The sequence below is a fragment of the Lynx canadensis genome, chromosome D4 (genome assembly GCF_007474595.2).
Source record: "Lynx canadensis isolate LIC74 chromosome D4, mLynCan4.pri.v2, whole genome shotgun sequence".
NCBI classification, from domain to species: Eukaryota; Metazoa; Chordata; class Mammalia; order Carnivora; family Felidae; genus Lynx; species Lynx canadensis.
Window position 1 is genome coordinate 6,237,439 of NC_044315.2, and position 12,746 is coordinate 6,250,184.

Genomic DNA, 12,746 nt, shown 5'->3' on the forward strand with positions numbered 1-12,746 from the left:
GAGATTTAGCCCCCATAGTCTAGCTCCAAGTTCTTTTATTTATTATTGCTCTCCTTTGTGTTTGTAATAGTGAGCATCTCTGATTCTATCTGCAACCAGACACTCCTGAAATAATCAGAAATATATATATATATATGTATATATATATTTATATTTATATTTATATTTATAAGAGATAACCTTAAGAGAAACCAATGGGAGTTCTCGAGCCTGTTTAAAGTGAGACCTCTTAAGAGTATCAAACCTGACAAATAAAAGGGGATTGAACGGAGCCCCTCCTGGCCTGGGATTATAAAAGAGAACAAGATCTTTAGGGACAGAACCATGGATTCTAGTGGCAGGAATTGTGACATTATCTGACAGTGGCATGCTTTGCATTAAAAGTAGGGGGTATGTTGACATTTTTGCTTCTACTCTTTGTCAACTCTAGTTCCTTTACTCTTCCCCTCCTGTTCTCTCTGTCCCTTTCTTCATAGGCGGCAGCTACTTTGTGTCCAGTAGACATACGCGTTATACGCGTTATCGATCTCTCTTGCAGGCAAACACTCTGTGTGTGTGTCTATATATCTTTATATCACCTATGTATACACACATATGTTTCATACATACAAATTTATCTCTACAAATTGTTAGTTTTCTAAAAATATTAAGCAATCAAATTCAACAAACCATTTACTCTATATACTGTATGCCTAAGGTAGTTAAATTATTACCTTAATGCTCAATAGAACAGGAAAATAGTTGAGTCAAATGAGGTACCAAAGGCTGCTAAAGGCCCAGCCAGACATGATACTAAGGATGAAGAGACATATATTCTGGGAATATAGGAGTGGACCTAGTGGACTGAGTTAGCAAGCTGTGGTGTGCTGGCTGGGAAGGAAGGAAACTGGGCTAGCCAGGAGGGCTGAAGAGAGGGAGAAATGCATGTTCATTATGGATACAATGGTCAGGATATTCACTCCCTGTCCATACCCACACTGGGACAGTCAATGCCTCTTGTCCCCTAGCAAATTGAAGGATCATCATGGTACTTTAATTTGCCAAAAGCTGACTTGCAACAGACATTTGCTATTTCTTTTCAATAGATGTCTGTGTGTGTGTGTGTGTGTGTGTGTGTGTGTGTGTGACATTATTCATTTCCAGTAACTTCTTGAAGTTCAAACCAGAGCATTCTCATAACCATCCTGACTTTGAGGAAGTAGTCTCCTGTCTTACTTCCCTCTCTCCACGTTCACCCCTTTGTTCCCCAATTTTAACTCCTCTCTTTATAGCCACCAAAGTTGAAGCTTCCCTGACTGTCCACGGAATTCCCCAGTGACTCTCTTTCATGTAATCTAGGAGAAATATCAGAGAGAAACTTCTTTCTGAGCTCCATAATCTACATTTATAAATTGTTCTTTTTTTTTTTTATTAAAAATTTTTTTTTTCAACGTTTATTTATTTTTGGGACAGAGAGAGACAGAGCATGAACGGGGGAGGGGCAGAGAGAGAGGGAGACACAGAATCGGAAACAGGCTCCAGGCTCTGAGCCATCAGCCCAGAGCCCGACGCGGGGCTCGAACTCACGGACCGCGAGATCGTGACCTGGCTGAAGTCGGACGCTTAACCGACTGCGCCACCCAGGCGCCCCCATTTATAAATTGTTCTCAAGTAGCAGTTTGGGTCCTCTGGATCCACTTTCTCTAGAAGTCCCAACTGTCTTCCCAATTGACTACCCAGAAATACCAAACCTCTTGAGAAATAATACTTATTCTTTTTTTCCTAATGTTTATTTATTTTTGAAAGAGAGAGAGAGAGAGAGAGACAGCACGAGTGGGGGAGGGGAAGCGAGAGAGGGAGACACAGAATCTAAAGCAGTCTCCAGGCTCTGGCTGTCAGCACAAAGCCCGACGTGGGGCTTGAACTCAAGAACCTCAAGATCATGACCTGAGCCAAAGTCAGATGCTTAACCAACTGAGCCACCCAGGCGCCCCAACAATATTTATTCTTTCTAAGCAATATAATGAATCACTTTTGGAACAAAGAAGGATCTATATCCCAGGATTGTAGAATTATACAGAACATCCAGAAAGAATTTCAAGCTGTTCACAAGGCTCTCTAACATACAACAAACAAGCACAAATGGAAAGTGGGTCAAGAAAGGGTAGGGAAAGAAGAATAAAGCCCAAACCACGGAGTCTCCTCTTCTTCCTGGGCACAAGCCAGGAATGCATGCTCCCTGTCAGAATACACAGGCTTGCTGTGGTTGAGCTACCATCTGCTTTTTTCCAGACCTTGACACCCATTACCTGATTGTTCTCCCTGCCTCCATGTCCCTACATTGTAGCAAAAGTTATCTCATAACACAAGCAGGATCAATCATTCTCCTGCTTAAAGCCTTCAGCAATTTCCCATTGCATTTAGAATGGAAACCAAACTCTTTTTTAAATTTTTTTTTCAACGTTTTTTATTTATTTTTGGGACAGAGAGAGACAGAGCATGAACGGGGGAGGGGCAGAGAGAAAGGGAGACACAGAATCGGAAACAGGCTCCAGGCTCTGAGCCATCAGCCCAGAGCCCAACGCGGGGCTCGAACTCACGGACCGCGAGATCGTGACCTGGCTGAAGTCGGGCGCTTAACCGACCGCGCCACCCAGGCGCCCCTAGAATGGAAACCAAACTCTTGACCATGCACTCAAAGTCCTATATGGCTAGCTTTCCAATTTCATCTTGTGCTTTTCTCCCTCCTTCATTTGCTACTCTCCTGTCACTCTGGCCTCCCTTCTATCCCTTGATCATGTCAAGCTCAATCCCACCTTAAAACTTTTGTGCAAATTGTACATCCTGCTGGAAGTACAACAACTTTTGTACGGCTCAGTTTAAGTGTTACCTTTTCAGAGAAATTCCTTCCCTATTCATTGTCTGTAAAGTCATTTCATGACTCTTAAATTTTATCTTGGTCTTTTTGTTATTTTTTTTAAGTTTATCCACCTATTTTGAATGGGGAGAGAGGGGCAGAGAGAGAAGGAGAAAGAGAATCCCAAGCAGGCTCTGCACTGTCCGTGTGGAACCCAATGTGGGGCTCAAACCCACGAACTGTGAGATCATGACCTGAGCCAAGATCGAGTCAGATGTTTAACTGACTGAGCCACCCAGGTGCCCCTACCTTGGTCTCTTATTTATTGGTATTGTTGCACTTATGTAGTCATTTGTTTATTATGTATCTCCACCTTCACTCCCAGACCCTCATCCAGATTGTGAGTTCCACCAGGCAGGATCCAACCCATGTATGTTTTGTTCTTTCCTATATCTTCAGTATCTAGCTCAAAGCTTGCCAGGCAGTAAATACTCATTAAATATCAGTTGAATTAAAAAGTTAAATTTGCTATAAGTTTTCCAATCCAATGTTGGACAGTTAAACAATTACTAATACTTCTAAGGTTGATGGTAAAACAAAAAAACTTCTCACTTGAGGAAACACAATTACTTTGGCATTAAGATCAAAGGGAAATTTTTCCTAGAGTTCCTTAGAAAGCACATTATGTAATGACGTGAACAATGTCCTCATCCATATTTTTAGAGTATATTCAATGACCAGTTTCAAAAAGTGCTTTGTTAAAACAACCTCAATAGAGGCCAATGACATTATAGCTATTTTAATTCAATGTAGTCTTTTCTTGCTGGGATACCAATACTAATTTGGTCTTGATGTTCAGCTGTAGCCAACACTGATAGCTCTCCCTCCAAATTCATAAACTCCTTTTTCCAGCTAGATTATATGTCCCAGCCTCCCTTGCAATTGGGTATGATCTTGTGACTGAATACTAACCAATGAAATTCTAACCAATGAAATTCTAACCAATGAAACCAATTCATAAAAACTTTCCACTGAGCTCCTCTATATTCTCCTAGTTTAGCAAGCTGTATGGAGGCCCCCTAAGGAAACCTCAGAAACCACATACTGAATATAACAGGGCCATTATCCATCTGAGTCCTTGATTGACTACACAGAGCAGACTGCCTACCCAGTCAGTATCTACTGACTCTGTCCTTTTCTTATAGAAATTTTACCCCATGCCTATGGACAGAACATACATATTCTTCTACCAGCTCATGTTCAGCATTTACAATGTGCTTGAGTTTTCTTACACATATTAGCTCATGTAATTATCCTAACAGCTCTCTTGATTCAGGTACTATCATTGGCTCCATTACACACATCAAGAAAGAAAGAAGTACAGCAACTTAACTAAGGTCAAAGAAACAGGAAGCAGCAAACCCAGAATTCAAACCCAAACAGCCTAATTCTAGTCCCTGCTCTCAATCACTCTCCTACCCTATTTTCTAACAGAGTTTTATTAAACTCTTTGTTGACATAGGTGCCAACTAATTAACTAAAGCCAAACGTTAGTCTTCAGCCATGCTTGTGATCCCTATGTCCATTGGAAACATGTTAATACTTGGCATGAATTATTGTGAGTCAATAAAACACTCTCCCAACCACTGTCCGGTACATGTAAGTGTAATCCTGGATGCAAACTATGTCTGGGTTTCTTCCTTTTGTTTCTTCAGTCTCTTACAGGGAGGCAGAGGCAGTGATAAGACTGTGTGAGTCAGCAGGGGAAAGATGATGGAGTAGAAAAGCATCAGGAGTTTGTTTTCCCACCTGGACAATAATTACAGTGGCAGAATCTGTCTGATACAACTATTTTGGAACTCTGGAATCTATTGAAGACTTGCAATTTCCAGGGGAAGGCATGGTAAATTGCAGTTAATTTTGATACATTTCAGCTCATAGCACAATAGCAGCTGCCTATTTCCTACTCCTACTCCTATGGCAGGAGGCTAGCTATGCACATATTCCTGGAATAGCCCACACACAGCTTGTGGGAGCCAGAGCAGGCAAAAAAGGCCCTATTCTCCAAATATTGAGGATTTTTGCTCTTATCACTGATTGCTGCATCTAACCACAGAGGTGCAGACAAAGAGGCAGTGGCCATTTTTGTTGCACCTCCTCTCATTGCTGCAATCCCCTCCCCCTCCAGCTGACATGACTTCCAGGGGACTTAAAGGGTCAAAGCCCTTTTTCTTACTATCCCCTAAAACTTCACATTTTTCTCTTTGTTCCCTTTGGGGAGCCAGACAACAAAGACTAGGACATTTATAACTGCAGATACGGGGAAATTTTTAAAGTGACTGCATATGGCCAGAGAAAGGAATAGGTTCATAACAGACCTGAGAAGACCTTAAGTTTACACCTTGGTAAAATTGGCACAGATTCTTGGCACAGAGACAGACTACAACAATAACAACAACAGCAACAACAACAAAATAAAAACAATATACAAAAACCACAACAAAACAGCAAACTCTAGGGAATATGGAGAATCTTATTTCTAGAGTTAACACATTATTAGATTCAAATGTCTTATTTTCTACCAGAACAACAACAACAAAAATAAGGCATACAAAGAAACAGGAAAGTATGGTGCATTCAAAGGAAAAAATAAATCAACAGAAACTGTCCCTGATAAAGACCTGATGGCAGATCTACTAGAAAAATACTCTGAAACAAGTGTGTTAAAGGTGCACAAAGAACTAAAGGATGATATGGAGGAAGTCAAGAAAATGATATATGAACAAAATAGGAAGACTGATAAGGAGATAGAAAACCTAAAAAGAAACCCAAAAGAAATTCTGGAGCACAAAAGTACAATACCTGAAATGAAAAATTCACTAGAGAGATTCAATGGCAGATTTGAAAGGGCAGAAGAAAGAACCAGTGAACTTGAAGATAAGACAATGGAAATTATCAAGTTCGAGGAACAGAAAGGAAAGACTCTGAAGAAAAGTAAACAGAGCCAAAGTGACCTGTAGGACACCACCAAGTGAGCCAGAACATGCACCACATGAATTCCAGAATGAGAAGAGACAGAGAAAGGGGCAAAGAGAATATCTGAAGAAATAATGGCTGAAAACTTCCCAAATTTGATTAAAGACATGAACATAAACATCCAGGAAGCTCAATGAACTTTCAGTTCTGAACTCCACTGAGACACATTATAATCAAACTTTTGAAAGACAAAGACAAAGAGGGAAACTTGAAAGCAGCAAGAGAGAAGCAACTCATCACATACAAGTGATCCTCAGATAAGATTATCAGCAGATTTCTTATCAGAAATTTTGGAGGCCAGAAGGCAGTGAGCCGATAATTATTACTACTAGACTTGCTCTGCAAAGAAATGCTCAAAGGAGTCCTGCAGGGTGAAATGAGACAACAACAGACAGTAACTCAAAGCCATACGAAGAAATAAAAATCTTGATAAAGATAAATACACAGGCAATTATAGAAGCCAGTATTATGGTAACAACATTTTGTATTCCACTTTTTGTTTTCTAAATGATTTAAGAAATTAATGCACTTAAAAGAATTATTAGTTTATGTTTTGGGGGATACAGTATATAAAGATATAATTTTGTGACTTCAATAGTCAAAATGGATGGGGACAAAGTTGTAAAGGAGCAGAATTTTTGTATGTTACTGAAGTTAAGGTAGCATAAATTCAAATTAGAGTGTTAGAACTTTAAGATGTTAAATGTAATCCCAAGGGAATCATGAAGAAAATAGCTATAGAATATACACGAGAGAGAGAGAGAGAGAGAGAGAGAGAGAGAGAGTAACTTAAGCATTTCCCTACAAAAAATTAAACACAAAAGAAGAGAGTAATGCAGTAAATGAGGGACAAAAAAAGCTATAGGCTATATAGGATATAGAAAAATGACAACATTAAGTCCCATCTTATCCATAATTACTTTAAATTTCAATGACTAAAACTATCCAATCAAAATACAAAGATTGACAGAATGGATTAAAACACATGATACAACTGTATACTGTCTATAGGATACTTACTTTAGTTCCAAAGGTACAAACAGATGGAAAGTAAAAGGTTGGAAAATATATTCCATGCAACTAGTAATGCAAAGAAAGCAGGGGTAGCTATATTAATATCAGACAAACGGACTTTAAAACCAAAAAGTTTGCAAGAGACAAAGAAGGACATTACATATTAATAAAAAATTAATACAGCAAGAAGATATAACATCCCATTTACAATAGCATCAAAAAGAAAAAAAATACTTAGGAGTTAACCAAGGAGGTTTAAGACTCACAAAATGAAAACCACAAAACATTGCTGAAAGAAATTAAATAAGACACAAATGGAAACACACCCCATGTTCATGGGTTGGAAAGCTTAATATTGTTAAGATGTCAGTGCTACCCAAAGCAATCTACAGATTCAGTGAATCTCTATTAAAATCCCAATGGTATTTTTTGCATAAATAAATAAAATGCATCCTGAAATTCATATGGAATCTCAAGGGACCTCAATTAGCCAGAGCAATCTTAAGAAAGACCAAAGCTAGAGGACTCACACTTCCTAATTACAAAACTTACTACAAAGCTGTAGTAATCAAAACAGTACAATATTGGGGAAAAGGCAGACATATAGGTCAGTGGGATAGAATAGAGAACCCAGAAATAAACCCCTCAACATATATGATGAAATAATTTCTGGCAAGCTTGCCAAGACCACTCAGTAAGTAAAGGACAGTCTTTGTAATAAATGATACTGGGAAAACTGGATATCCACAGGCAAAATAATGAATTTGAACCCTTATCTAACACCATATACAAAAATTAACTTAAAATGTATCAAAGACTCAAATGTAAGAGCTAAAATAATAAAACTTCTAGAAGAAAACATAGAGCAAAAACTTGATGAGATTGGATTTGTCTTGAATATGACATGAAAGGCACAGGCAACAAAAGAAGATGTAGACAAATTGACTTCATGAAAAATTTTAAATTTTGCACATCAAAAGACAATGTAAACATTGCAATAAGGCAACCAATAGAATGGGAGAAGCTATTTGCAAATCATATATCTGATAAGGGATTGATATCCAGAACTCCTAAAAGTCAACAACAATAAAAGCCTGATTAAAAACTGGCAAAGGGCTTGAACTGACATTTCTACAAAGAAGATACATGAATGGCCAGCAAGCACATGAAAAGATGTTCAACATCACTAATCATTGGGGAAATGCAAATCAAAACCATAATGAGATACCACCTTACACCCTAGAGTGGCTACTGCCAAAAAAACAAAACAAAAAAACAGAAAATAACACGTTGGTGAGGATGTGTAGAAATTGCCCTTGCATACTGTTAATGGGAATGTAAAATGAAATGGTGCAATCACTGTGGGAAACAATATATCAATTCCTCAAAAAAATCACCGTATGACCCAGCAATTCTAGTTTTGAGTATATGCACAGAAAATAATTGAAAACAGGGTCTCAAAGAGGTGTACCCATGTTTATGACAGCATTATTCACAATACCTGAAACTTGCAAGCAACCTAGGTGTCCCATCAACAGACTGATGGATAATCATAATATAGTGTATACATTCAATGGAATATTATTCAGCCTTAAAGAGAAAAGAAATTCTGACATATGCCGCAACCTGGATAAACCTTAAAAACATTATGCTAAGTGGGTGCCTAGATGAGTTAGTCGGTTAAGCATCCAACTCTTTTTTTATTTTTATAGAAATAGAACATTGAACTTCTTTTTAAAAAATTTTTCTTAACATTTATTTATTTTTGAGAGAGAGAGAGAGAGAACGAGCAGGGGAGGGGCAGAGAGACGGAGACACAGACTCCGAAGCAGGCTCCAGGCTCTGATCTGTCAGCACAGAACCTGACATGGGGCTCAAACTCACGAACCGTGAGATCATGACCTGAGCCGAAGTTGGACGCCTAACGACTGAGCCACCCAGGCACCCCGTAGCACCCAACTCTTTATCTCAGCTCAGATCATGATCTCACATTTCATGGGCTTGAGCCCCACAATGGGCTCTGTGCTGAGCATGGAGACTACTTGGGATTCTCTCTCGCTCTCTCTCTCTCTCTTTCTCCCTCTCTCGCCCTCCCTGCTTGTGCTCATGCTCTCTTTCTCAAAACAAATATTAAAAAAAAAACCCAAAAACATTATGCTAAGTGAAATAAGCCTACCACAAAAAGACAAATAGTGTATGATTCCACATATACGAAATACTTTACAGTAATCAAAATCATAGAGACAGAAAATAGATTGGTGGTTGCCGGGGGCAAGGGCAAGTGGGGAATAGGGAGTTACTGTTTCATGGGTACAGAATGTCAATTTTTACGATGAAAAGGGCTATGGTGATGGATGGTGGTGACAGTTGCACATGAATGCATTTAAAAATGTATACTTAAAAATGGTTAAGATGGTAAATTTTGTTATGTATATTTTACAATAAAAAAAAGCAATAGCATGATCAGAAAAAAAAAAAAAAGATTGTAGGAGTTAGGGTGAGTATCTGCTGGTGAGGGTAGGAAGATGAGCTTGAACTGATGACTCACCAAGAGGTTATCTGCACAGGAGAGAAATAAACCCATTTATTTGCCTCAGTCCAGCAAATCCATGTGCCACAGCTTGGAGATTTGAAACACAGCCCCATAGGATCTTTTGATCTTTGAATCACTATAATGATCTCGCTGAATTAATACATTTACAGAAAGTCTTGCTGCTATTGCAAATTTTGATGATGTATCAGACATGAAGCCTGGACCCTGCCAGATATCCTGCATATGTAGCACTGCCTCAAACCATTACCTTGTCATCATTATGACTCTAATGGGATGCTGCTTGTTCAGTGGAGTAAGGGGTTTCTTAAAAGGCAGAGATTGTCAAAGTGTGACCTGGGGGCTAACTCTTGTCTACTGTTTTTGTAAATAAAGTTTTATTAGAACACAGCCATGCTAGTTTGTTTGCATATTAATTATAGCTGCTCTTGTACTCTAATGGCAGAGTTGAGTAGTTGCAACAGAGATCACATGGCTCACGAAGCCTGAAATATTTACTCTCTGGCCCTTTACAGAAAATTTAAAAATGCCCACCCTTGTTATAATGGAGTAGGGAGAAGAAAGGATAAAGGGATAGGTTGGAGGCTCATTGTGGGGATCTTGAGTGGGGAGGCCAAGGTGTTCAGACCTTATCCTTCACTCAGGGAGGAGCCACCGTAATACTAAGAAAGTGCTGTGATGACAGAAATAGGTTTAAGGAGAATTCTGGTGACTTTATTATAAATGCTGAGAAAATGGGGGCTGAAACAAAAGGCAGGGAGCATGGTTAGGAGGAAGCTTACAATTACTTAAATTGAGGTGATTAGGGTCTGGGGCAGACACTGTTGGTTGTCTACCACCATTCAAACCCGCATCTTCCACTGTGGCAAGGCCCCGACTTTGTTAAGGTATCTATCCTCATGTGACCCAGAAAACGATGGTCTCATCCCTGGCTCCTGGGTAAATCCTTGCCAACAATTGGTTTGGGGGATGGGCATGGGGCCCGGTCGTGGCCAGTGAGACACATGAGGTGTGGCTGCTCAGTGTGGAATGTGGGACTACCACAGCTGTCTTGCTACAAGCTTGCGTATAGAGTCAACCCGCCACCCCCACCACAGAGTGAGGCCAAGAGAATTGCAGAGAAATAGAGACAGAGCCATTCTACATGTATATTTCTTGCTGAGATAATGATCTTCCTTTTGTTTAAGTCAATATGAACATCCTAATAGAAGGGCCAAGAGAGGGCAGTAATTGTGAATTCACAAAAGAAGAAGTTGGAAGAAGAAATTCTGTGAAAGGAGATTAGGTCAATATTGAAGCTGAGCTATGAGAAAATGGAAGAGTAAATATGGCCCAAAGGTTTTAGCTCTGATGACTGGGAACCTTAATAAACCATTAACAGAAAGGCACAAATGATGGGCATGGCCCACCGTTTCTGTTTTAGTCTATTTCCCTGTGAGGCCAACAGACATCCCAACAGAGGATCTGCTTTGCATATTGCTACATGACTCTACCCAAACATGTGAGTATGAGATAAAGTTCATTTGACCCTACAATATTGTAGCTGTCAGCAAACATTCTAGGAATGCAGTTATATACAATATTTATTTTTTATTATAGATGTTTAAATTATAACAGAAAGGATGTATTGTTTTGTAGTGGTTGTTAGATTGGGACAAAATCATTTCCTTGTAGAATTCAAATACCCATTTTTTTAGGGTGAGAGTGCAAAATATTTTTCTAAAACTAGGGTGCAATAAATTTATAGTAGGAAAAATTCATTTAACTATACATAGATAAGTGTACCTTAATTTCTTTATTATACAAAAATACATTAAATCCTATATTCATCTGCTTTTAAAATATTGCCCAAAGAAGAGAAGATATCCAATAAAAAAGTCAACGATGAGTTGCTTTTATACTTACAAAGAGACAAACACATGCAGAGAGAAAGAGACTGAATAAAGATTTGGGGGGGAGGGGGAAGGGAAAACAGTAGGAGAAACAGATGCATTGTCTTTTCATTATATAAATACCCACAGGATGAAAGCCTTGGTGGGTGCCATGGCCTGGCTAGAGCTACAGATGAAAACCCACAATTCAAGTGTTGCCCTAATACAAAGAGGCAAATTTCAAACTCATTAATACTGCTTTAACAAAATTTTCCAGACAAAAAATGAGTTGATCAATGTACTAGAATAGAGTCTATGAACAGATAAATAGATATGTAGACAGAGATACAGTCAATTGGTTTATGATAAAGGTAACACTGCTATACAGCAAGGGGAAAGACAGTCTTTTCAGTAAATAGTGTAGGGACAATTGGTTATCCATATGATTTTTAAAAATGTGGGGTGTCTGGGTGGCTCGGTCAGTTAAGTGTCTGACTTTTGACTTTGGCTCATGTCATGATCTCATGGTTGGTGAGTTTGGGCCCCACATCCAGCTCTGTGCTAAGAGCATAGAGCCTACTTGGGATTCTCTATCTCCCTTCCTCCCTCACTCTCTCTCTCTCAAAATAAACATAATAATAAAAAAAATTTTTAAGTGTTTTTTACTCGACTGAATGCGAGTGGGGGAGGGGCAGAGAGAGAGGGAGACACAGAATCCGAAGCAAGGCTCCAGGCTCTGAGCTGTCAGCACAGAGCCCGACGTGGGGCTCGAACCCATGAGTGTGAGATCATGACCGGAGTCGAAATCGGATGCTCAACCGACTGAGCCACCCAGGCGCCCCAATAAACACTTTTTTAAAAAGTAGAAATACTTTTTATGACGTGATATGCAAAAAATTAATTCCAGAAGGACTGAAGATCTAAATGTGAAAAGTAACAGTAGATATTTTAAAAGAAAACGTGGAAAGAGGTCTTCATGACCTTGGAGTAGGCAAACTTTGCTTAAATGGGACCCACAAAAAAGTAAAGGGAAAATTGGTAAATAGGACTATGTAAAATTAAGAGCTTTTTGATCATCAAAAGACCCCACTAAGAGAAAGAATAGGAAACACACAGGGTGAGAAAATATCTGACAAAGGACTTATATGTAGAATCTGATAAGAATTCCTACAAATCAATCATAGACAACCTAATAAAAAATGAACACAACACTTGAAAAGCCCCTTCGTGGAAGCTGATTGCCACATAGCTCATAAACATGAAAAAGAGCTCAATTCCATCAGCCATCAGGACAATGCAAATGAAAACCATATTTGATGTGTCTACAGATTTACCAGAATGCCTAAAATAGAAGCAACAAAATGCCAGATGTTGGTGAGAAAGTGGAATAACTAGAGTTCTCACACACTGAGGCTGGAAATGCGAATTGGTACATTTC